This window comes from Myotis myotis, unplaced genomic scaffold (genome assembly GCF_014108235.1).
Source record: "Myotis myotis isolate mMyoMyo1 unplaced genomic scaffold, mMyoMyo1.p scaffold_m19_p_3, whole genome shotgun sequence".
Taxonomy (NCBI): Eukaryota; Metazoa; Chordata; class Mammalia; order Chiroptera; family Vespertilionidae; genus Myotis; species Myotis myotis.
The window spans coordinates 180,126,718-180,150,890 of NW_023416335.1; the positions used below are offsets into that span (position 1 = coordinate 180,126,718).

Below are 24,173 nucleotides of genomic sequence, written 5' to 3' on the forward strand. Positions count from 1 at the left end.
CTTTTGTCATTTTGGAAAATCTCTAATGGAGTAATTCATGAACTAATGAAATAATATGCAGTCTTCACTTTGTCTACGAGGGGACTTTAGGATTTTTGTCAATATTGTTAAGAGTTCTGAGGGTGGAATGAAGTAAAATTCCTCCCTACCAATCATGCTCCAGACAGATACTCTATGGTAATAAGACATCACAAATTCCATAAGCCTTGTGGTCAAAACTGAACAATCAGGGGTGAAAGATGAATGAACACTGAAACAGTACTCAGTTCTCCATGAACTGAACTGACAGGAAAGAGACGGAGCTAGAACTGATGCTGTGGCTGCCACCATATGCATGTTCCCTACTTTCAGAAGTCTGATGCTTGGGAATTTCAATTGATTGCCAAGGGCCATTTCTGTCCAGTCTGAGGAAATTGGTAGCAAAGCCAGAGTTTTATTCATTCCTGAAAGTGGCAAGCGCATTGTTTCTGAGGTTGAGCTGGTCATTCATAGAGATATCTGGAGTAAGGGATGTGAATGTAGAGGTAGTTGGGTGACTCCCACAAAACAATTACAAGCTGACCATCACTGTCATATGTTTGAATGGAATCAAATAAGGGACCTATGAGGATACCTGAAGATAGCTCGTAAATCATTTCAAGAAATAAGAATTTTCCTGTCCTAAAGTATCTGCAGGATGTTTACATGAAAATTAGCCAAAATGAACAGCTTCTAAGGGAATTAACATATTTATACATATGAATATAACATAACTTATATTCATATACATTTTTAGATTAACTCTGGTGGCATTACAATGCCAAATTAATGCCTTTTTTCATAAACAATGACTTTATTATAATTATTATATATTTCTATAAATTTACATATGTATATATTAATACATTGTTTGAAAAGCTTAGCTCCCTCCTGCTTCCACAAGTCTTATGTTGATAGATTTACTAAAAAAGAAATGTGCATTGTTAATTGTTTTATTTTATTTTTTCTAGCATTCCTTTTGCTGATGACACGATTCCTGTTTGAATCTGTTTACAAGATTCTGAAAGCTGAACAGAGAATTTTGGCACTGCACTGGGCAGGAAAAAGGTACATTCATAAAAAACATAATACACACCTTTGATAAATCAATTACTACATTTGCTTACTTCACAACAATGGAAGTTTATGTGCCTTCTCTTATTTTTAATTTATAAGTAAAATTTATGACAGCTGCATATAAAACTATAGTACATATTTCTTTTAAATATTCAGATGACAACTAGATATGTAATTATGATTTTGAAACATTACATTATAAAGGTAATGTCCCTAAACTGGCAGATGATAGCAGCAGCATTTTCATTTTCTTAATGAGAGACACGTTTTCTTAAAGTTGCAAAAGCTTTTTATTTCCATTAATGAATGTGTTTTAAAACAGTTGATAATTTGTTGTTGTTGCTGCAAAGGAAATATTTAGAGTCACAATGAGTAGATCACACATTTTACAAAATTTTCCATAGTCTACTAAATATTCTAGGGTATGCTTTCATAAACACATACAGAAGTGCAATTTTGCCAAGGCCCATTCCAATTCATTTGTGGGCATCTATCTGTGCAGGAATTTATGAAACTCTTGTTTGTTTGTTTTTAAAAAAGTAATACTCTTGGAAATAGGAACTGAAGGTTTCACCACAGACCAACAGTTGAAAATCCTTTTCTAATCTGTGGCTGACTGACTGTCTTGGGGTGGCCTCAGAAAAGTTTGGAGATAAGTGATCCTGTTGTTGTGAAGAGGTTCATAGGATGGAAAAGGCATTCTCTTTCGAGGCCTAAAAAGAATGAGAAAAAAGTGGTCTTCTTGCAAAGTGAACTAAAACTTACTTGTTTACTAATCCATACTTAACATCTTGAGACTAAAACTTCAAGTTACACATTTATTTGTGAAAGCCCTTAGAAACAACAGTGGTTTTTACCTTCTTTAAAAACTAAATTATTACAAATCTAAATAATATTTTTAAATTTATAAATAAAGCTTCATGTAGTCACAGACAAATGAAATCTAATATGCAGGAAGGAGTGGTGAGTAATGGATTTTATGCTAATAGAAGTGGAACAAGTCACAAATGAATACTGCAAACGTAAAACTTCTATAATTTTACTAGTGAAACTACCAGTGCAAGTAAAAGTAAAAGACAAACCACAAACTGGCCTGCTGCTAATAAATATGAAAAACATTACTGTTATATTATAACTGTTATATTATAAGAAAGACACTAACATAATTTTAAAAATAACTGTTATAAGAAAGACACTAACATAATTTTAAAAATAAGATATAAGAACAAATGATTACTGAGGAATTTAATTTGAATATAAAAAACTAAACAAAAGAAATGCAAGTTACTATCCATCTAGTAAAGAGTTACTATCACTTATTATCTAACTAGTAAAAAAGTAGTTTAGAATGACAGTGCTGGAACCAGAATGTGGGGAGATAGGTGCTTTCAGTAATGTTGGAAAAAGGTTATATTTGCTCAACTTTCCAGGAAGTAATTTAGCCATCTCTGTGAAGAGCCTTACATGTTTCTAAAGCATTCTATGCAACATTTCTACTCTGTTCCTTTGAAGCGCATTTGATTGCAAGTAATCTGAAATAGTTTTAAAATGATAGAACTCGATATGTCATTGATGTGAAGTCTGTGTAGGCAGTTCAGAGTGGTTGGATGGCTCCACAGTCCTCAGGGGCCCAGATCCTTCATCTTTTACTCTGAACATATGGCTTTACCTAATGTCTTAGAATACCTAGTATTGGCATACCTGCCTTCATATTCATATTCCATTTACAGCGAGGGAATATTTCTAGGAGAAGATCATGCTTTCTCCCTTTAAGGATGTCTTCTGAAAGATTCCACATTCCTTCCACTTACATTCCCTTGACTAGAACAGAATCACATGGCCGTGCCACACTGCAAGAGAGGCTGGAAAATGTAGTTTTTGTCTTGCAATATAAATGTGGAGTGGTTATTAAGTGGAATAATAAGAGAACAGATATTAGGGCCTAAGTAACAGTGTCTGGCAATTTCACTTCCAAGAAACTTAACTTAATGAAATAATTAAAGGTGTTAACATTTAGTATGTAAATATGTTAATTTTCATATATTTATAATGGGAATAATTTAAGGTTGATTAAACTGCCCAACAGTGATTAGATAAATTTGAGCACTTTCATGTTATAGGATATTATACAGTTCTGACTAAGAATTTTGTATAAGTATTTTAAAAAGTATTCTCTTACTTTAGAATAGCGATTTTCAACATTTTCATTTGATGGCACACATAAACTAATTACCAAAATTTTGCAGTGCATATCAAAACATAAATTTCTTGCAGATCTGACAAAAAAATAGGTATACTTTTGATTCATTTGTACCAGATAGCTATTGTTGTGTTGGCTGCTGTCATTTTTTTTTATTTGACAATCTAAAGAATGAGGTATTCCATGTCTTAAGAATTCTTATGGCACACCAGCTAAAAAACACTGCTTTAGAATATTAAAGGAGTGAGAAATTAGGTTAAAGCTATGTGAAAAATCACAATGAGGTAGCAATCTGTGAGGAATTTTTTGCAGACATTAGAGTGAGAGCATTTTACCCCTGAAACTAAGCTGACTTTAATCTTCGTAACTTGTAAGAGAAACATAATGTTGAGGAGCATAGGTGTTGGAGGCGCACTGTTTGGGTTCAGTGCCACTTAATGTCTGTCTATTGTTGGGTATATTCCTTAAGCACTGATTCCTCATCTGTATGACCTAAATAATAAAGGAATACACCGTATCATGCAAATAACTTATCATGTAAACACTAATGCCTACAAAAGAGATTTTAAAGCCCCAAAATGTACTGAAGATAATCAATTTATAAATTATTAAAGTTTCAATTTAATAGGAAGATAGAATAATTTTAAATCTAAATGCCCCTAATAACATAAACTTAAAAATTATTAAGGAAACAGATCTATAATAACAGTGATAGTATCACACTTCTCTCAGCTACAGATGGGATAAATGGATAGAGAAAGTTAGTAAGGATGTAGAGTTGAAAGACAAGATTAAGAAATGACCTGATAGACATATATACAATCTTGCATACATTTACAAAATTCACCTTATTTTGAAGAACACATGGAACAGTTATAAACATTAATGGTACACTGTCATATATTAGTTCTCAGCCATTTCAAAGACTTGGAATCATGATTAAATTAAGCTTCAAATAAATAACAAACATATAGCTAGAAAAAGTTTCAAAATTAAAAAGAAATCACAATAGAAATTATAAATATTTTAGACTAAACAAAAGTGAACACTCTATGTGTATCAATTGTATAATGCCTGTAAGATGTATTTACTGGGAAAATTATGCCTTAAATAAATGCATTAGAAAAACAGAGTAAAATTATTAGTCCAAGAATTAATTTCAAAAAGACCAAAAAAATAAACTTAAAAGTAGCAGAAGGAAGAAATTGAAGTAAGAGAAAACTTAATGAAGTGAAAGAGAGGACAAAGAAAGTGAAACATCGATTGCTGCCAATGATGAATAAGTTTTCCAAAGCTCTGATGAGATTGAGCAAGAGAGCAAATGGCAAGGGGCAAATAACCATTATCAGGGATGACAAAGGCAACATCACAACAGCCAATATAGTAAAGCAAAGTAAAGAAATAAAGTTAATGGGCTTGAGAACCAACCAACCACTTGTCATTATTGGCAAATGATATGAGTTAGTAAGAGAATTTAGTAAAGTTGATGCATATACTGAAATCAACTATATTTCTATGTATCAGTATCAATTTTTATCTAGTATACAGTAATAAGAGATGTGCAGAACCTCTATGGGAAAAATTGTGAAACTATTAAGAAATATTTTCAGGGTTGGATTAAATGATGAGATAAACCATGTTTATATACTGAAAGATTCAGTAGTGTAGAGATGTATGTCCCTTACTCCCAAATTGATTTGTAAGTACAATGTAATCACAATCAAAATGCCAGCGGGTTGTTTTGTGTTTGTTTCTTTGTTATTTGTTTGGATAGATTTTTTATTTTTATTTTATTTTTGTGTGTGTGTGTGTGTGATGTGACAAGTTGATTCTGAAATGCAAAAGGCAAAGAATAGTCAAGACAAAAAAAGAAAGACTGGGTGGGAGTACTTGCCCTGCCAATATTATATAGCTCTCATAATTCAGTAAGTGTGGCATTACTGCAGGGGTAGGTAAGTAGACAAATGAGAAAGAACAGAGAGCTCAGAAACCTCATGGACATGTGGACATTTTATTTATAATAAAGGTGGTACTTAAAAGCAGTAGAGAAATAACAGACTTTTAAATGCACAATACTGGGAAATGTGATTGTAATGAGAAAAAATTAAATTGGATCTCAACCTCATATTACACACACACACATACACACACACCCCAAAAAATTAGTTTGCCGGGAGCCGGTCCATTCTTGCTGTTTCAAAGGACCTGGCATATATGGCATACTGTTCTTAAAATGTTTGCTCACCTTCTTGGCACTATGTGTTTTAACCAAGGTCTCTGAGAAAGGTTGTTTCCCCAGGTAGGGATTTTCCCCTGAAGTTAGGGAGGGAATAAAACCTCTTAACTAAGTGCCAGGCGGGTAATTAATCACTTTAACTATGAACAATCATGCTTAAGCTACATAATCTTTACTCCCTGGAATGGAGATAAGAAACGCCCTAACCTTTGTAATAGAGATTGATAGGATTGAATCAACTGGTATAAATACAGATGTAACTAGACAGCAAGAGACAGAACTTAGAATACAGAGCTTAGAACACAGAACTAAGAAGACAGAACCTACACAGAACCTACAGACAGAAGAACTTCGCCGGAGAGAACATGGCAAAAGATCCTGGACAGAAACTGGCCTCAGAACCTAGAGACAGAACCTAGCGAGAGAACATGGCAAAAGATCCTGGACTGAACCTGACTACAGAAATTGGCAAGAGAACCTGACTAGAACCTTGTGACTGAACCTGGCTGGAGAACCTGGGCAGAAACTGGCTGGAGAACCTAGCAAGACAACATGGACACAGAACTTGGCTGGAGATCCTGGATAGGCTGCTGATCAACTGAACATTGTCTCCGTATCATTCCTTCTTCGCCGACTCCGTCCACACCTTTGGAGACCCCTGGACCTGCTGGGTTTGGACCCCGGCATCTGGCGCCCGAACAGGGACCCCTAGGTAAGCCCCACTCTCGGGACGGATAGGACTCCACCATAGGAAGAGGGTGGATAGTCTTTGCCGACTCCGTCCACACCTTTGGGAACCCCAGGAACAGGATTCCCCTAGGTAAGCCCCCCCCACCTTGAAAACCCCCACTCTCAGGATGGATAGGACTCCACCGTAGGAAGAGGGTGGATAGTCTTCGCTGACTCCGTCCACACCTTTGGGAACCCCTAGAACAGGATTCCCCTAGGTAAGCCCTCCCCATTGAGAACCCCACACTCGGGACGGATAGGACTCCACCAGGGTGCTACAGACCCCCCTATAGAGGATAAGTAGGGTAAGAAGGTGGATAGTACAGAACTTAGATTGAGAAGATGTGCCATACTGAGTCCAAAGAAAGAAGACTCTGTATTGATCTTTAGATTAAGAAGATGTGCCATACTGAGTCTAAAGAAATAAGACTCTGTATTGATCTTTTAACATATATGCTTGCTAGCAGAGGAATTAAGGTTACTCCCAGTCAGACAGAACGTTTTATACAAGAAGCATGTCCATGCTTTTCTGAGGAAGGAAAGGTAAATGTAAAGGCATGGGAGAAGGTAGGCCCAAGGAGCCTTATCCTTAACCCCACTGCAGCCTTTCCACCCCAGGAAAGTGCAGGATTGGCAAGCTCTCCTTGGGGTGATAGATCAGGATTCAGGTAATAGCGGAAAGCGCCAATCCTACTCTTAAAATGGATACAAGAGAGCATTTGGGGTTTTTCTTTTTAATGCCTGGCTTTTAAAAAATAAAAAAGGGGGAATTTGCCGGGAGCTGGTCCATGCTTGCTGTTTCAAGGGACCTGGCATATATGCCATACTGTTCTTAATATGTTTGCTCACCTTCTTGGCACTATGTGTTTTAACCAAGGTCTGTGAGAAAGGGTGTTTCCCCAGGTAGGGATTTTCCCCTGAAGTTAGGGAGGGAATAAAACCTCTTAACTAAGTGCCAGGCGGGTAATTAATCACTTTAACTATGAACAATCATGCTTAAGCTACATAATCTTTACTCCCTGGAATGGAGATAAGAAACGCCCTAACCTTTGTAATAGAGATTGATAGGATTGAATCAACTGGTATAAATACAGATGTAATAAGACAGCAAGAGACAGAACTTAGAATACAGAGCTTAGAACACAGAACTAAGGAGACAGAACCTAGGCACAGAACCTACACAGAACGTTCTCTAGAGACAGCAGAACTTCGCTGGAGATCCAGACCAGAACTTGGCTGGAGATCCTGGCTAGAGATCCTGGCTAGGCTGCTGATCAACTGAACGCTGTCTCCGTGTCCTTCCTTCTTCGCCGACTCCGTCCACACCTTTGGGGACCCCTGGACCCGCTGGGGTTGGACCCCGGCATTAGTTAATCAAAAACTAAGTGTAAGAGGCAAAACAATAAGAAAATCTCCTATAAGAGATTATCCCATATTCTCATACAAGAGAATCTAAGACAATAACTTTATGACCTGGAGTAGGAAAAAAAGCACATATACTACATTATTTTTAGTAGACTATTTTTCAGAGCAGTTGTTGGTTCACAACACCATTAGCAAAAGGTACAAAGATTTCCCATATACTACCTCTCCCTTCCCCCCAACACACATGTCCTCCCCCATTATCACCTCCCCACCCAAGTGATGCATTTTTTTAACAATTCATGATTGACACATCATATCAGCCAATGTTTATCATTTGTATTAGGGGCTACATTATTGTTTTTTGTTTGTAAGATACACCATAACAAGAGTAAAAAGACAGGACACAGAGTGGTAGAAAAAAATTTGCAAAACATCATTGACACAGGTGGTATCCAGAATAGATTTTTTAAAACTAAGAATCAATGTCAAACTTCACATAATCCAATAGAAAATTAAGCAAAACAACAAATCCTAATGTCCAATAATATGTCCAACTGCCCAAACATATAAAAAAGTGTGTAGTCTCACTATTAGTCAAGGAAATACAAATTAACTCATAATGAGATCCCACCATGAATGCTTCGGAGGGGGAAAACAAAAATGGCTGGCAGGTCAGAGCATTGACAAGGATGCAGAGCAGCATCCACGCTCACAGAGCACTTGTTGGGATCTACAAGGGAATAATCACTTTCTGATATAGGATCTAGTAAATGTATACCACTGCTGAAGCATAGCAACAGTAGATAAGCATCCTGTAGAAGTATGTGCATTTGCGTATCAGGAGACATGGTCAAGAATAGTCACAGCAGAAACATTTGTATTTGCCAAACATTGGAGACAATTCATTTGCCACTGAGCAGAGGGAAAATGTAGAATAGTCATTCAATAAAATATGAAGTGATGACAATGGTCACATTTTAGTGACCTAATTAATATTAAGTGGGGAAAAACCAAAGACATAAGAATATACACAGGATGATTTCAGGCCAATAATCATATCGTTCAGAAATGCATTGTAGATGGCAAAACTATAAAGAAATGTGAGAAAATACTACTGAATGAGCCATGGATGCTGATCTCTGGAAATGAAAAAAGAAGCTGGGCTGAGGGAGGGAGATTTGGATCAGAGCACTTCTCACCCCAGGGAGAGTGTCAGTGAAGTCCTGTGTGGTGGATACATGGGTACATGCTTTCCAACCATTTGTAAAACTGCATATGTTGTATACATGTATTTCATAATTGATAAGTGTTAAAATAAAACAGCAGATAGTTATGAAAAGTTTTATTTCTTTTTTTAAGTTTTATTTCTTTAGTGGTGCATTATATGAGGGAGATACATAGTTGCGAACAGTATAACTTAAGTTGCTACATCTTTCAAATTTAGGAAAAATAAGTTAAGATGCTTATTAAGAATTTCCCACATTGGAAATGAAGAATAATAGGATATTAAAATATGCCTTTATTTTTCCAGTATTCTTTTTCTTTAAAAAAATTTAACATAGGATATCAAGTATTGCCAAAATGTTTTAGAAATATAAAATTATGAATATTTTGTTTCCGTACAAATTGAAATACATCATGTACAAACATCCTCTACGTATACCAACAGTATGCACAAAAAGGCTGAGTTGGATATCAGGTTTTATATTGCATTGAACAAAAGTAACACGCAAACTATAAGTACCTCACATAGGTATTGTAAATCTAAGATTTTGCAGAGGTAAATTGAGAACATTGGTTACTTATACCATTGGTGGTAGTTATTTTTGTTTTGCTTATCTCCTTCCGTTTTAACATTCTTTTAAAATGTCACTGCATGTATAGTTATTTGCTTTAACCATTTAGCCAGTTAATAATTTGTCATCCTAAGTGGTTGTTTTTTTATACATACCTTTGGGTCACCTTTCTCTTTTACTTGCAAATAAGCAAGCTCTTTGCTCTAACTGTTCATCAAATCCAATCCCCCTTTTTTCCTTCAGTCACCCTAATCTAGAAAGTAAAACTCTTTATTGCTTGGAAAAAGAAAAATAATCCCAACATATTGTAAATTGTCAAGTGAGTTCTTTATAATTAAAGATTACTCTGCAATATACAATTTTTAAGGCATTTATCTCGACAGGGTTCACTGGCCTTTGAGAATGAGCCACTTTGTTGACAAATCTGTCATCTAAATTGTGCAACATTAACGAGAACTCTGAGCAGCACACTCTTACATTTTAATGTGGGTGGCAGTTGAAGGGGGTGGGGGAACTCACACCATCAAAACAAAATACTGAATATGATTGAAGTTGATTTAAAAAAGGTCTGCCACCTGTGGATAAAAATGTGCATTCCTCCAAACACATAATAATTAAAAAGACTAGAAAGGCTATGGCAAAATCCAATGACCCTCTGAAATCAAAACCCTGGTTATCAAGAAGAAAAAAAAATACCCAACAAGCCAACAAAAAGGGGCAGAAAAAAAGAAGGCGCTGATTTACACAGTTATACAGATACAGGGCTTGTGATGCTTTTTACCTGTGCGACTAACTGCCCGCGTTCTATACCTTCATCCACAGTTCTTACCAACATATGGTAGAGCTGATTCCTCAAAGTGCGGTCTTTGATTTGAATCCCTGTGTCCTCATTAATAACTCGTTATGTGATTCTATATTTCCTGAACAGTATAAAATTCTATACCTCATTTTTTCATAACCCCTTATAAATCATGGCAGATCATCTTTAATTGCTACGCTCAACCTCTTGAACAGACGCCTTTTTAGAAATACTTTCAGCTTAGTTTTCTCAAGATAATAAAACATTATAGGCAAAAACACCATGAATAGCACGCTAACAGAATATTTAAATCTAAGAGCATTACACTCTTATAGTTTTTCTTAACTCAAAATTATTTGTTTAAAGGCCTGATGGTGCGTGTCTTCATGCTCTACCTGCAAATATTGATATCCATCTGAATAGTTTAACATAAAGTTAGAAGCTTATTTTTCTGGGTGTTTCGAGTGTATGCACCAGGGGAATTTCATTAGCACAATTTGAATTGCAGAGTTCATTTTGAAATGTAACATAAGTAAGATAATGCAATTAACTAGAGATGCTCCATTGTACTGGTCTTGGAACCAGATATTGCTACTTGAGTAGCCAATGCTAATCCACTTGAAGCAGCTCTAAAACACAAGCAAGGCAGAGAAAAATGGTCTATGCAGAATTCCTTTGACTTTCAGCTTCCTGATTGATAAGGAATAATGAGTGAGAATCATTCAAAAGTTACAGGAAAATTAGAATTGTATTATTTTATGCAAGTCAGCTGATCATATGCATCTTAATAATTTAATAACAACTGCTTGAGTATTGTTTTGTTATTCAGCAATTATAATTAGGAGGATTTTTCCTTCCAAATAAAATTATGCATGAACTGCTGACCAGAAGTCTTTAAAATAATGTATATGAGCAAGCAATGGCTTAATTTTGCATCTTTCTTTAGAATACTAAGTAACAAAGAAGCAGTTCTAACAATAATAATTTAATTTGAGAAAAAACCTTGAACGCAAAGTGTCTCCATAAAACTTTTTGCATAATTAGGTTATACATATTCTCAATGGAAGAAGTCTTGCCCATGGTCACATTCAGTAAATGAAAATACATTTTGCATAAATTGGTGAAGTTGAACTGCTGAGATTCATTATAAAATGTAATAAATATTTACTAATTTTAAAAGTAATTATGGACTGTGATATTTATTTTCTTATATGATATTTGTATCTATGAATCTGTTAGTAGAGAATTTTTTTTAAAAAACTCATATTTTATAAAAACAATTTGCTGTATAATACTGTATAATATGGCATGACATACTATACCATAATATAATATAACATAATGTAATGTAATATAAACATGATGTTAGACCTGCAATTAGGGAATTTCATTCCCTCTTAACATGGGAAAGCTTTTTTATGCAAGTGTAATTTTAGGCATTTTAAATCTGTGTGAATGAATTGGTTATAGAACAATTTTCTAAGTATTTAGAAATAAGTTAAATCTCTTATACTATTGCCGATGTAAATTTTAGAAAGGTTAAAGGTTTAAATTCTTAATTAAAGAATCCATAAGGGTATTAAGAGATAGTGTTGGTGAATATTTATATAAGTTGGGGGTAGGGTTGAAAGTTATTTTTAAGCATTATATCAGAGGCAAATCGCAAAAGAAAATTCTTGCTAGGTTTGATCACATAAATGAGAAAGTTTCTTTGTGTCTTAAAGGATGGCAGGCAAACAAAGGAGGAATGGAGAAATACATTTGTAATATGTTAGGTTTAACTATATAAATTGCCATTTTTGTTAAAACTGTCAGACTATTGGCAATTTAATATGTTCATGTATGTACTGAAATGTAATTTAAACTGCTTACAAATTAACAGAAAAGTAGAGAAATAATTTGAATATTCAATTACTAGGAGGAAACCAAGTGAGGAATAAACATAAAATATATATTTTATTTTTGTAAGAATTCAATAAATGCACATACATTTTGAGATCCTAGTTCATTTAGCAAGTTGACAAAAATTTAGATGCCACAATAACCAAAGAGATTGTATTGCGATGAGGCTTCTCTTTGACTGTGGCCAGTGCTATCACATGTATTACTGAACCAGAGTACCGTTTATTTTATACAATACACCTTAAAATCTGTTTTAATGTTGATCTTGTGCTTTTTGGAAATTACCTAATGTTTTACATATAAGGTGTCCACCCAAAAGTGTATACACACACTTTGCATAATAAAGGCATTGTTTATTAAAATACATTTCATTTTCAAAACTGAGCTATCAGCTGTTAAAGTGTGTATACAGCCCTAGCCGGTTTGGCTCTCAGTGGATAGAGTGTCGGCCTGCGTACTCAAGGGTCCCAGGTTTGATTCCTGTCAAAGACATGTACCTTGGTTGCGGGCACATCCCCAGTAGGGAGTGTGCAGGAGGCAGCTGATTGATGTTTCTCTCTCATTGATGTTTCTAGCTCTCTATCCCTCTCCCTTCCTCTCTGTAAAAAATGAATAAAATATATTTTAAAAAAATAAAGTGTGTATACATTTTTTGGGACTCCCTATATGTGTTTATAGTAACATAAAATTGAAACAACCTATATACAAAAAAAAATGTGCCCTGGGTTAAAAAAAATTGTGGTTTTTATGAGTATGGAATATTAATTTCATTTAAAAATGCTGTTTTAATGACCAGGGAAACCAGGACTTTGTAAACATTCAAGAAGCACATGTATAACACACACAGGGCTGTATCATGCATGGAACAAAAGTACTGGTAGAATATATACAAAATGCTAAAAGACTATATCTACACTGCAGGATTATGGCTGATTAAAATTTCTTTTTTGCCTTTTTATTGCATGTATTACATACCTTTCTTTAATGAACATATATTACTTTCATTTTAAGGAAGAATACACATTAAGTATTAAATTTTAAACATCAGTGTAGTAATCCATATATTAAGGAGCTTTCCCCTATATTTTCTTGTAGGAGAGTTTTTTGGTTTCAGCTCTTATGTTTGTCTTTAATCCACTTTGAGTTAGGTTTTTGTGAGTGGTGTACAAACGTATCCAATTTAATTCTTCTTCATGTGGTTAGCCAATTTTCCTAGCACTGCTTATTGAAGAGACTACCCTTTATGCATTTAATATTGTTGGCTCCTTTGTCAAGTTTTAATTGACTATATAAGTAAATGTTTATTTATGGACTTTCAATTCTGTTCCATTGATATTTGTGTTCATTTTTATGCCAAATACCTCATTGTTTTGATTATTATAGCTTTGAAGTATTGGTTGAAATCAGGAAGTATGATAACTTCAACTTCATTCTTCTTTCTCAGGATTGTTTTGGCTATTTGTGGTCTTTTGTGGTTCCATATTAATTTTAGAATTTTTTTTCTGTGAGAAATGCCCTTGGAATTTTGATAGGGAATGCCATAGTAATCCATACATAGTTTTCTAATGATAGCATTATCTATGTACATAGAGTGCTATATGAATATAAATTCTTTGTTCTTATTTTTAATTAGAAAAAATCAAGAAAGACAAAATATTTGGAGGAATTTTTAACATATTTAACTAAAGTTTATATGGCTAGGATAATATGCTGTAACAGTTCCACTAAGTTTATCCAGAATCCCCTGGTTGAGTTGGGTTCGTACTGCTTCCGAGGAGATCAGTCTCAGGTAGTTTTTCCTGTCATGATAACATTTGCCTTCATTTGAAATCCACTGTTTAATGCCCTAGAAATAAGATTTTTAGAATACTTTGAAAATAAATTCTAGATCCTGTATAGTGGGCATTAGATAATCATTCCTTATTTATATACTCACCTTTTGAAAACCATAATTAAATTCTGCTATTCTAGTGTTTCTTAGTCACTTTTTAAAATGACATAATTATCTCTATTGTTGTAAGCATAACTCATATCCATGCATTCATAGATGTGTCTACTGTTGGATATTTTAAAAGTCTGCTGTATCCCCCCATCTTTCTCTCACTTTTATAAACAAACACCTCAATTAATAGTGATTATTCTAACAAAATGATCCAGGGGATGAAGAACTTTATTAAAATAAGGTTAAATATACTTCACAGATTATTCAAATGAATTTATCTTTTTAGATTTAAAGAAACTCTTGCAAAATGAATTTTATATTCTTTTTTAAAAATATATTTTATTGATTTTTTGCAGAAAGGAAGGGAGAGGGATAGAGAGTTAGAAACATCGATGAGAGATAAACATCAATCAGCTGCCTCGTGTACACCTCCTACTGGGGATGTGCCCATAACCAAGGTATATGCCCTTGACCAGAATTGAATCTGGGACCCTTCAGTCCGCAGGCCGACGCTCTATCCACTGAGCCAAACCGGTCAGGGTGAGTTTTATATTCTTTTATTGCCCAACTAACTTCATGTGGATACTTAAATAAGTGAATTTAATCTATTTTTAAACTTTATCTGTAGTGATATTAAAAAGCATCGACAAATATTTGAACTTTAGGAATAGGAATAATTTTTTAACAGTAAGTAATGTGTTTATAAAGGAAATTGTACATCAAGACTAGAGATTTTAGAAAGGAGTGACACAGAAACTTAATAGAACTCAAGATATTGATAGATCCTTAAAGAGCAAATATTGAAGTATCTATCAAATGTCTTTGAAATAGAGAAGAGTGGGGTGAATTGAACAGAAAAGGAAGGTCAACTTAACTTTAGCCTTTGTATTTATTAGCAAACCATTGCATTTATCCTCTCATATCTCCCTTTTGTTTTAAGATTATTATTTCTTAAAATAAAAACTGCTAATTTCAGAGTACCCACATTATATTAAAAATTAGGCCTCAAGATTATCTGTGAGGCAGAAATCATTCAACAATTATTTCTGGTATAAAAACTTTTTGAATAACATCATTTGCCCAGAGCTGTTTTCCAACCTAATAACTCATGGAATTATGACCTAAAGTTTTGAAAGGATTAGGCTTCATAACTACGAGAAAGTACAAGTGTGCATGAATGTAACTAGAAGTGAGATCTGCTTTAAAATGTCTTTCAGGAAGCTCTAGTCTAGTTTGAAGCAGTCATCCTGAGCAAGCAGAAATGCTACCTATGTAAATATTTCTCAGCTAACTTGTCTTAGCTCAACACATATTAGTACTTGCACAGTGGCATCTAAGACATTCATTAACTAGGGTTTAATCTCTTTTCTTGATTTTAACTATTTGCTTTAGTGCTCCTTGAACAAAATAACTCAAAACCGACATACAAAAGGTTCAAGGTTCAACACTTTCTGTTTGTCTTCTTTTTAGTAATTTCTTGATGAGACATTTTGGAGACGTGTATGTGTGCTCATCTAGGCCATTGATAGCAACCCCATTTGGGGTGTGCCCACCACCTATCTGCTCCCGTGTTTTGTCAGAGTTGTGTCTACAGTCAGATGAAAAGGAAGGAAGTAGGAGGCATCTCTGCATAGCAGAGTTGCACCATTAACATGCCAGTCATGATGCTGGTTGTTGCAGAAGAAACAACAATAAATTAAATGGGATCCTTGGCCTCAAAATTGTTCAAAAGTCCTGGGGTCTAAGATGGGGTGAGGGTAGCAAAAGTACATCAGCCCCTCTGGTGAAAGCAGAATGCAAAGGTTAATAGACTCTTCTGAGTCCTTTGCATCCAGCTGTTGACTTTGCTAGGCACGCCAGTTGGGTGCAACTTGCCATGAGTTTAATCATATGCATTTTATTTAATGTTTGACCATATAGAATACGTGAACTCCACTTCTTTGAGGGACAAAACCCTCAAATTTGTTACCACACAACATCTAGGAGATACCAATAATGACAAATAATACTAAGGGAACCTGGTTTGAGGGATATGCAATTCTTTTGAGATATTCTGAAACCCATTTCTGAACTAAGCCAGAGATGCATAGAGGTGTGTCCCTGAATGCCTGTTAATGACCCCCCAAGTAAGATGCTTTTTAGATCTGAGCTTTAGTGTGGTGTCATTGGCCCTAAGGACTGCTGTTAAGGAAGAGCCCCATAAAACTCATTATGCCTACCAAGAATTGTGTTGCAGAAGATTCATTGTAACCCACATGATGCACTACATATGACCACTTGGGAGAATTTCTGCCTTCCCTAGTTATGCTGCCCCTGAGTAGCTGGTCTATTGATGCCTGTCAATTGCCCCTTTTGTCATTCACTACTAAAATGCTTAATGCCAAATTTAGACTCTGTAGCCAAAGGTATAATATTTGTGTAATATGTTTACCATAATTATACCCTTCTTTTTTGCTTTTATTTCTATGAACTCATATACTTTTAATTGATGTTCTCAGTTATATTTCATGTATCAGAGAAGGAAATACTTCATGGGCAGGGGAAGGAAGAGGGGAAGTCTGGGGAGTAGCAGTGGGAATTTAAAAAGGCATAGCTAAGACAATCGTTTTTGAGTTGGGCCTTGAATGTGTGAATGAGGAGAGAATTGAGACGGCAATGAACAAAGGTACCAAGACTGAAAAATCGGGTAGTTCAGTTTGGCTCAGCAATATTTAGGCCTGGGGAGGGGGCATAACAGTCTGTAAATTTTAGGTCCTAAAAAGCTTATGCATAATCTTGTCTAATTTGATAGTTACATGGCATTGATATATTTTCACCCATAGGGAAATGTTGATATTTAGCAAACTTACACAGGAGGGAATTAAATGAGTATGTTCGAATTTGTTCTACGGTCTTGTTCTAGAGGATATGCTGTTAATAGAGTTTACACTATATCACAACCCAAAATGGAGGAAAATAAGTACCTAAATTTTATTTTTCCTCAAAGACTAAAACTATGGATTCCTTATAAAAATATGGTTAATGAGGCAGTGGAAATAAAAGCAAAAGGAGGAGTATAATTATGGTAAATGTATTCCATAAGTATTATACCTTTTGCTACTGAGACTAAATTTGGCACTAAGCATTTCAATAGTAAATGACAAAAGGGGCAATTGCTAGATTGACCGTTATCAGTTAGAACTCCTGAATTTTAGAATGAGAAGGGAGCTAACAGGCATGTGTTTCAACTTCCCATTTGTTGCAGAAAACCTCTTTACAACATTATGATCGAGAATGTCCCCTTCTTTGTTATCAGTGGGGAGCTCCCCATGCCCCCACCTGTTGCTGATGAAAGTGGGCTTATTGCAATGTCATGAGAAAAGGAATTTTCTCAGACTTGCGTGGAGAATGAGTGATATTTATTTATGTGGAGGTAACCCCCTGAGTTTCCAAGGTCCCATCTCTCTCCATCCCGCCAAGGAAAAAGTTTCATTTGTCTTCAGCAGGGCAAGGATTAAAGCCAGTGTCTAGAGTTTCCACCTCATATTGCCACAGTCCAGTCCAGCATCAGGCTAGCTTAGCCTGTGTTCCCAACTGCAGCTCATTACATGTAGGATCCACATGGCCATGGACCCTGTGGCTTCTTGTCTGTGATTATGTATTCCAAAATTTTCATAGGCTTGCGGTGGCCCCACTCCCTCTAGCCAATGATCTTTGTTTCCAGGTTTGATTGACAGGCAAGTATCTTCCTGAGGCTACTTTGACTTCACTGCACATGTGCCCATCTTCCCCATTGTTGGACCCCTTCCCCCAGTGATCTGCAGGGAATGGACTGGTGATTCCCTGGGGAGTGCAAAGCTGTAGCTTCCTGGTTAAGCCATCCAGACGCCCATGCTCACAACATCCAGCCTTCCCTTTGCTTTTTCCTTTCTACTACCAATATAAATAGCTAGCTAATTACAATGGTAATGTTATCATAAATACTTATTAAAATAAAAATTTACTTTTTCCCAAGGAAGTTCATTCCACTTTGGAACAGCTCTGTTAGAAAAATATACCACCCTAAGTCATCTCTCTTCCTCTTTACTATAAATTTTATACCAACTAGCCATACATTAAAATGTATTGATTACCAATATGTACATTATAATGTTAATAACAGCTAACATTTATTGAATACTTGTTACATTCTGGCACTTTGTCTAAATGGTTTGCATGGATTAACTCTTACCATCATTCACAATGCACTGATATTGAGGTAGAGGGAGGTCAAATAATTTGCTTATGGTCAGAGAAGTAAAAACTAGGTTTCTATCCCCACTGAATTCAATACCAAACTCCAGCTGTCTCCTGATTCACCTTTCATCCATTATGCTCTTTGTCCTCAATCAACCCATCTCTTGCTATTGAACCAATGAAAAAACCTCTTGACCATACTTTTGGGGAGTTTCCCCCTTTTAGCTGAGACACATTTTATGCTGTTACTCTGTACCCACTCCTCTCACACCATCCCCACTTACCCTGCCCCTGACCAAATTCAACTTAATATTTGTGTCAGGTCTTTATAACTTATCTTTTCCATAAGTGTTTATTATTTCAACTTCTTTATCTTTGCACTTGTAATTTTATTTTGATTTTTTAATCACCACTTTTAATCTCCAATTCATCTTTCAAAGTCAAGCTCAATACCAATTTCTTCAAGATGATTTCTCTGTAAAGAACAAACAAAATACAAGTTCCCTCCCTTACTAATAATTTATTTTATGGAATTATTAAATCTAAGACATGCAAGATGACACTACACAGTATTTAAGCTGGCACAACCTTACAACCTTTGCAGGCATTCCTTTATATTATATTTTATAGATCATCACCCTACTTCAGTGATTTTAGTGATGGGTATTCATTACTTATCAAACCAGCCTAATTTATTATTACCTCTGATACTTAGAAAGGTTTTTCTTTTAATAAGTCACATTCCCTCTCCCTGTATCAGCTTGTCATTGATCTTAGCTCTTTCATTCAATCTATTTCATTGATTGTATTCCATTTAGCACTTTGTGGTAGGTTAATTGTATGGTTCTCAAAATTCTGCTTCTTCAGTAAGTCTGAAAACCCCTTTTAGTTAGGAATCATATATACTTCTTCAGGAGAGTTGGAGTAATCTTCAACATCTGTGGAATCTATTTTCTCTCTCTTCATGCACACGGGCGCACACACACAGAATTCCACTTTGAATATGCTGATTGAATGTACTGAATGCCAAGTTCCAAAGATGTCCAGCACATTTTTGTATCACATTTTATAGGTATTTTATATATGTTAATCTATTGTGCTGTTTTGGAAACACTGCTAGAAATCTAGATCCATTACCTATTGAATGGAAACCTAATTAGGATAGTATCTTAGTCCCTGGAGAGGTGGTCTAGAAGAGTGGTAAAGATAGACATTTTGGGCTCCATTGACTAGCTGTGCAATCCTGGGCAACTTTCTTAACTGCTCCTTGCAAATTTTTCCATCTCTAAAATTGAGATAATAGCACCTATTTTATAAGATTTTAATATTAAATGAATTGATGGATATAAAGTAGATAGAGCACATATGTAGATCTCAATAACTGTTCTTATTGCTAAAAATCATACATATCATATCTGAAAAAAATCTTGTAGCTAAGTAAAAATAGGAAATAGCTCTAATGATATCTAGTGATCAAATTTACATTAGTTTATTTTCCAAAACTCCATAAATCTTAATTTTTTTTTAAGAGAAGCTCTTGTAATTTTTTTTTCTTTCAGTGGGAATAGCTTGTTCAAGAAGCTTTATATAACTATCAGGAGTTTAGTTTTATTTTATTTATTATTTTTTATTTTTAAGTATATTTTTATTGATTTCAGAGAGGAAGAGAGAGGGAGAGAGAGATAGAAACATCAATGATGAGAGAGAATCATTGATCGGCTGCCTCCTGCATGCCCCTTACCAGGGGGGATCGAGCCCACAACCCAGGCATGTGTCCTTGACTCAGATTGGGCCTGGAACCCTTTGGTATGCAGGCTAATACCCTAGCAGTTTAGTTTTATTTGCCAATAGTGGTAAAATACTGACATGCTTTCTTACGTATTATTTATGTTATTTATAATAATACTTACTTAGAGTTACCACCCCTATGTCGACCAGACAGCCTATTTTTTTCTTTGATTAACTGAGACTGGCTAAATTCAGGGAACTGGCCAAATGCCAATTATGGCTTAGTTTTCAGTGTAGGGGTTTTAAAATAAAATTTAAAAATGTTACAGTTGTACAAGTAAAAGCATTGACAATGTATTCCTTATGTGAGGGACTGAAAAATGACTAAGTAAAAACTGAGCTTCAGTCCTGTCCATCTAAAATTTAGAATCTAAATTTTGAGTTAGAGAAATCAGTAATCTCCTGAAAAAACTTTGTGCATAATTCATACATATACATATGCATATAAATACATATAATAAATGTGTGAAAATATTTTTTCCTGAAAAATGTGGCTTCTGCAAAATACAAAGCATAAGATCAAATGAAAAAAATGGCAAAAACACCAAAAAAATAGTGATGCTAATTTGGAAATGTTGTTTTTCCTAAGGACTTTCTCTGACTTTTAATAAACTGAAATAGCCTTTCTCTGAAGGAGAGCAGCATTTACAACATGATGCTGTGTTTAAGGGAGCTGACCAGGACTTAAGTGTCCACAGAGCTAAGCAGGCCACACAAATGGTGGAAAGCCCTTTTCTTGCTAGCTCACCTCCAAAGGGTTAACTGAGAAGTGCGCTATTGTATTCCTGATGGTGTTCTCAGCAGAAAGCCCATGGGCTCTTTCAAGGGACTCTAAACAATGAGCTCAGTGAGGCTGTTCTGTCTAATTACTCAGAGACAGGGATGCTAAAGAGGAATTAATGACAGTTGACAAGTGCAATTAATAATTATAGCAAAGCCGGGAGTCATGCAGCAGGCAGATGACAATGCCGGGGTAACTGTACATGGCAGCTTTCATCGGTTCGTGCTCCGTGTGTGTTTAAAGTGAGAGGCTTTTTGCGGGATGGGCCACACTTCATCCTGACAGGGTGGACACTGTAATTCAGCAAATCTAATGGATAGAGTCAGTCCTATTCGTTTTCATTCTCTCTCTCTCTTCCCTTTTTCCCCCCTCTCCTCTCCTCTGCCTCACCTCCCTCCTTGCTTTTTGCAGTTCCAATTTGGTGAAAGAAACATAATGTAACTTAAAACAAAAGTTAACGGAAAAGAGCTGCATGACTATCAGCTGGTGACAAAGCTACTTAAAATTCCTGTTGGGCAATGGGAAGAAGGGGCCTGGAAAAGGCATCCAGAAGTGGGATTTCCATATCAAAGGGCAGGCCTTTGGCTCTGAATGGTAATTAAAGTCCCCTGATTTCATCTTCGTGGTCAAGTCATGAAAGGGGAAAAATTAGAGAGCAGAATTTTTTGCTCCCTTCAAACAACAGAAAGGAGCGCTGTAAATTAAATGAAAGTTGAGCTAAAAGGTGTCTAACACTCCAATCTTTACATCTAATAGAAGTTATGATATTTCTCAAGCATTTATTCAGTTCACATCTTCATGCTGCCCTGATTATGAAGGATATAATGTCTGCTTACATTTATTGGGCACACATCTCTGGCTTCCCGAGTTTGCAAAGATATCAGTTTTCATTACACTGTTTTGGCAGCCCAGTCATTGGGGAAGGGTTTGTATGCTTTGAGCAAAACTAACCTCTTTCAAGAATTACTTCTTCAGGTAACCAAAAGAACATACACAGGATTGTTCAATTTCAGATAAAAGTTGGTCAGACTTAACAAGAACTTGTATTTCAAAGTGCTGCAGATTTGATTTTTATTTGCTACAAATTGTGCCTCTCCTTTCATTGATTGCTGGAGCTATTTTACTGTCTCTTCTCCAACACTCCCATTTCCAAGGTCATTGCTTTAGGAAATAACTAGAAGGCCAGTGCACAACTAGTGCACCAAACTTGTGCATGGGTAGGGTCCCTAGGCCTGGCCAGCAATCAGGGACGGTCAGGGCCTTCTGGCTGCAGGCTGGGGGCTTTCCTTCGTTCTATGCCTCCCCCTGGTGGTCAGTGCATGTCATAGCAAGCAATCAAACTCCGGTCGAACTCCCGAGAGGACACTTTACATATAAGCCATATATATATATGTAACTTTACATATAAGCCATATATATATATATATATATATATATATATATATATAAAACTTCAAATCGAAGTATGGTACTTATAAGCAATTTCAAATTTGTTACAGAAGAATGCCACTTATGCTCTGGGAAAGAAGAACTTAGAAATCTTTTATATATATATATATATATATATATATATATATATATATATATATATTATGAGATGTTACACTTGGACCTACCTCTCTATACATTAAAGATCACAGAAAATTTCCTTTTTCAAAAGAGCCCAGAAGCCTGGCCAAACTACAATGTAGATAATTACATTCCACCTACCTAATTCCCTAGTTGCTGTAATTGGAAATAATTCCACTTTGCTGTCCATCCCCTTACTACTTATCCTTAAACTGTTTTGTAGCTTCTTAGGCATCTTTATAAGCTACCAAATACCTCCCATCCTCAAAGTACTGAATTGGATTTGGGATAAGAGAAATTATACAGCCGTGAATTAATACTTAAAGACTCATTCAAAACAAAACACAAACACACAAACTACCGTTGAATTTCAAGTCACCTTCTCCAGATACATTGGGACCAGTGTGCTAAGTAGAAAGCTGTTCTCCTAACAAGAATTACTTCATGCATTCTCAAAAGATGATACTGGTACCAAAGGGGGAAAAAATGTTGTTAGGAGGTTAGGAGGCATATATGGCTTATCCTTTGTATGCAAAAAGCACAGATACATATATAATATATGCAATATATCTGTTGTGTTAAAATTTCATGGGAGAGCTATAGGGAAGATTTTATAAAGGGCTCTTTGGGGAAGATGATAGTGAAAAAGTATTGAGAGACTCTGATTTAGGCTTATACCCACCCTTATTTATTAATGATATAAGAGACACGAATGGCAGAGTTCAGGAGGACTCAACACCATTCTTTCTACCTTGCTTTTTTTTCCTGTTTCTCTTCATGTATGGTCAAAGTCTGTGGTAGAGATAAAGAACCAGTGTGATCTACTCCTCTATTTCTTACCCACTCTCAAGGAGTAAAATGGGTGGACCAACGGAATACAATAACGAATGACTGAGGAGTTATACATATACATTAATCCAAGCACTTAAAAGAATGAAGAGTAATCCAATTAAAGCCTAAAGATAAAGATCATAAATAATATTAAGACTGTAATATATTAAACATTGATTTAGAATTATCATTGGAGAGATGGTAGGGAATATTAGTTTAATATATATTTATAGAGGAAAAAGGCATACACTATCTTCTAGACTTCAGTGGTTAAATAAAATGTTAAAATAATACTGATGGATTGGATATAGTGATACATTTTCTAACTTGCTCTTCTGAGAGATGGTACTGAATTTGGGACATCACAGAACAGTTAAAAATATTTAAAAACTGTGGCTAAATGAGAACGTTAGTCCATCTATTCCAGTATTGTGCAGTGGCTGGAATGTGTTGTTATGAATACATTGTTATCTCATAGGCCAAACAGAATATGTTAACAACACCCAACAAGTAACTGAATCTTAAGAAGCAATGGATGATGGTGATGATGATGATGGTGGTGATGGTGATGATAATGGTGGTGATTACACTTATGTGGCACCAACTCTTAGTTAGGAACTGTACTAAGCACTTTTACTTATACTAATTTAATTCTCTGTAAAACCCTAAGTTACTTACTGTTACCATCATTCCTGTTTTTATAGATGAGGAAATTAAGGCATAGGTAGTTGAGTAACTTGCCCAATAATTTATTTTGAGCTTAAGGATGACAATAGCATATCATCTATAAAGCTTTATTAAGACTTTTAAATTCTTTCATTTTTACTGCCATTGCCTTAAGAAGAGTTAAATGCTAAATAATAGACATGTGATACTATCCCTTCAAAGGCAGTTTAGGGTTTCAAGTTTTTATGCAATAGTCTTC

At 35.3% G+C, this 24,173-nt stretch overlaps 1 protein-coding gene across 5 annotated transcripts in view; it reads left to right on the top strand.

The window, feature by feature from the left end:
- SOX5 (SRY-box transcription factor 5) overlaps positions 1 to 24,173 on the top strand; it is a 971,461-nt gene that overhangs the window by 254,213 nt on the left and 693,075 nt on the right. For all 5 annotated transcript variants that reach the window (XM_036296492.1, XM_036296491.1, XM_036296490.1 and 2 more), the window contains one exon: positions 990 to 1,086. The gene's annotated coding sequence lies outside the window, so the exon portion shown is untranslated. The remainder of the gene's footprint in view (positions 1 to 989; positions 1,087 to 24,173) is intronic.